The sequence below is a fragment of the Aplysia californica genome, unplaced genomic scaffold (genome assembly GCF_000002075.1).
Source record: "Aplysia californica isolate F4 #8 unplaced genomic scaffold, AplCal3.0 scaffold00138, whole genome shotgun sequence".
Lineage (NCBI taxonomy): Eukaryota > Metazoa > Mollusca > Gastropoda > Aplysiida > Aplysiidae > Aplysia > Aplysia californica.
Genome location: NW_004797408.1, coordinates 1385116 through 1388557, shown reverse-complemented (window position 1 = coordinate 1388557; position 3442 = coordinate 1385116). Strand labels below are relative to the sequence as shown.

The window sequence follows — 3442 nt, the reverse complement described above, 5'->3', positions numbered from 1 at the left end:
ACACACACACATACACATACACACACACACACATACACACACACACATACACATACACACACACACACATACACACACACACATACACATACACACACACACACATACACACACACACACACGCACACACGCACACACACGTATACATCACATTTACACTCACAACTGCACACACATACATACAAGCACAAAACACATGCATACATACACACACACACACACACACACACAGGACACACACACACACACAATTTACCCATAGAAGTACTCACAAGGACACACAAACACAAACATACACTCAGATTCTACTCCAAAGGCAAAAAAGGGGGCAAAATGAAATGCACGCTCTAAAGGGGAGAAAGAAATCTAGTTTATCTACAAAACAAAACTGCTATGAACAGAAAAACAACCAATGAGGCGAAATTTAAGGCTGGCATACTCTATGGCACCATAAAACTTATTTCTGCGTCCTTCAGGATCTCTTATTATGTGACGTATTCATCTTTCACAAATGGTTCGTCCGGGTATTGTAAATTCTTGTGCCGCTTTCGAAATCATGCCTGGCTGCAGCAGAATGCAAAAAAGTGGCTGCTTTATGTTTCCAAAACTGTATTGAGCAGGATGTAATATTCCCAATCCTAAGTAATGACCGAGAAATTATTGCTTGAGACCGTACTTTTTCGACGCGGGGAGAAGAATGAGAGGGATGCTTTTATGCTCTTTACTCATCCAGCAAAATGGGTTAAGGGTTTTCTTCTCCCTGTGTAGATGAGAAAGCTATTTTTTACTTTGACGAGAAGAAAAAGAGGGCGAATTGGATTAATGAACAAGATTGGCTAAACTTTACTTTCTCTGTAGAGCTGCAAATTACAGGCACTTTCGATTTCTGGGAAGATCTGACCATCGTTGTCTGTTTTTATGCGTAACAGTAAACGGACGTCTTAGGCCACATTCGTGGCCTGTGTCTTAACTTAAAGTGTCTCTGAAACATAACGCCACCCAGACCAATTACGTTTAGTGGTTTACAGAGGCTCACTAACGCAGTTGCTATTTAGCCGTCTTATTTTATTTGCCTGACACTTTTCAGCTCTATTTTTTAAAACCTTATTCTTTATTCTTGTTCTTTTTTACCGTATAGCAAAAACTGTTATACTCTCTCTTCTTCCGCTTCAGAAAAAGGTTTTTATGAGTGTACATGCTCATGTCTGTATGGTCTATTTACTTTTGTTGACTTTGTTCATTTGTTTGTATTGGCATCGTTTCTTTCTGTTGGTGTTACTGAAGGAGTTCTGTCGATGGTATGGGCTTTTTCAGTGAGTCAAGTTATTTTTCTAGTTATTGTTTTTTTAAATAACTATTGTCTGTTCTTATTGCTCCTGCTACTGTCAGGATATGTCTATTTGTATATGTTTTCCCCATAAAACTGGCATGGACATCGTCAGCTAAAATTAGAAGGGTTTTGTAAACGTCATCTTCAAAGAGCAAATAATCACGTCTAACATTTCATCTCAATGACAAACAAAATCTGACTTGGTTGTTGTAGTGTTTTTGTTTTTGTCATGGTATTATGTTTTCTGTTTTCTTGTTGTTTTATGGATGTTATTTATTTATTGTTTTGTTGCTGTTGTTGTTGTCGATGTAAACTCGAAGTCAGTGTTTCCTGTGTATTCCAAAACGAAATCTCTAACTTACCCATGAAGCTGTGACAAGATTAAAATGAAACTGCTAAAACTTAACGAGTTATATCAGTTGCTGGAGTATATCACTGGTGAGTCTCGAATTTCCAGCGCCATTGTTTCTTCTGTCTGTCGTCTGTATCTCCCCAAAAAACTATGCTATAGATATTGTTGGTGTGGTGCCTTCTCTTTACTATTGACATAATCATACCTACTTTAGGTAGCAACGAAGAAACCCACCATAAAATGACAATAAAGGAAATTAATACTAGAGTCTAAAAAGGCATTCAAACAAGAACCACGCCCTCAAAATAAGCGAAACCAAGATCACGTTTGTGGAAATCATTTCCGAGCAAAAAGAAAAGAAGGCAGCATTAGAGGTCAAAATGAATATATGAAGGTGGTGAGACAAAACCAACTTTCTCAAGTATGTAACTCAAACGCAATTGGTCGCTTCAGGGACTTCGAAAAACACACCACGCAAAGGACAGTTAAAAGAAATAAAACTTAAATAATACATCAGCACACACTGAATTTGCAACTTAATTACGGATGGAAAGATTAACAAAGTCCTTTTTCAACTGAATTAATAAATTATTATTCATACTTATGAGCGACACACGGAGAAATTCAATTATTCCAACCGTTTCTAGTTCAATCAAATTCAATGACCTAAACAAAACAGAGGAAAACAATATAATCTGACCAACGTCGTTGAAATCTGTGACCACAAAAATTCGATGAGCAGGGTGGAGAACTAAAAAAGAAGAGGTGACGTTCAGCAAACTCAGTTAAGCAAATAAGCAGAACAACAGCTAAACGCTGTCGGTGCCGTGGTGAAACAGACATATGGCGATGATAGCTCTCAAACGTTTTGCAACTGTTATGTTGTCTAGAGGACATTTGAATCTTGCTTTTTCTCTTTGCTGTAGAACTTAGTAAAACGTTGTTTGTGCTGTTTCACCACGGCTGCGTCAATGAACTAATAAGAAATGTATGCATGAGAGTTTAAGTCTTACGTTCATAAAGGGTTTAATTAATTAACGTATCATTACTTCGAACTCTAAAACACTTTTGTGATGTTTTAACTTGAACGCCTTTACTATAGACATGCAAAAGAATTCGTTGTTCGACCTTCCTAATCATAACCCTTTTATGTGTGTGTATTCCTTAAACTCTCTGTTCTATAAACAACACAGCAGGTAGGAGATTATTATAGTGAATGACACTACATACTTGTTTTGAGTACGTTGACCCGAGTATCGATGACGTCTTTGTTGCTGGTGCGACACACGTAGACCCCTGCGTCACTGATCTTGACCTTCCGGATCTCTAACGTGCTGTGGATGGTACCTGTGCTCAGAGAGACATGCTTCTGAATGTACAGGCCGCGCTCATCGTCCGTGAACAGAGTGTCGCCGGCCCTGTTTTGGGGGGAAGGGTGGGGTTGTTGGGGGATGGAGGAGGGAATGGATGTGGGGATGGGGATGGGGGTGGGGGTGGAGAGACAAAAAGACAAACGTGTTTGGTGTTGCTTTATGCAAGTAAACGCCCTGCAAGTCATACGCGGGTCAATTCGAAGGTTCAGCGGTTAGAGTACGAAAACAGGAAAGAGTTAAAGAATGCACCAGTCGACCTTCAGCCGTACATAGCACGTGACTGTCTTAAACTGTTTGGCTAGGAAGGGTTTCGGGTTGGGAGGGGGGGGATTTTTTTGTTTTGTTTGTTCTAGTAGAGGTTTTACGGCGCTCGCAACTGCATAGGGT

At 39.5% G+C, this 3442-nt stretch overlaps 1 long non-coding RNA gene across 1 annotated transcript in view; it reads right to left on the bottom strand.

Annotated features, from left to right (window-relative positions):
* LOC101864521 overlaps positions 1 to 3442 on the bottom strand; it is a 60409-nt gene that overhangs the window by 38366 nt on the left and 18601 nt on the right. The window contains exon 4 of the long non-coding RNA XR_001184772.2: positions 2913 to 3100. This is a non-coding gene — a long non-coding RNA (uncharacterized LOC101864521). The remainder of the gene's footprint in view (positions 1 to 2912; positions 3101 to 3442) is intronic.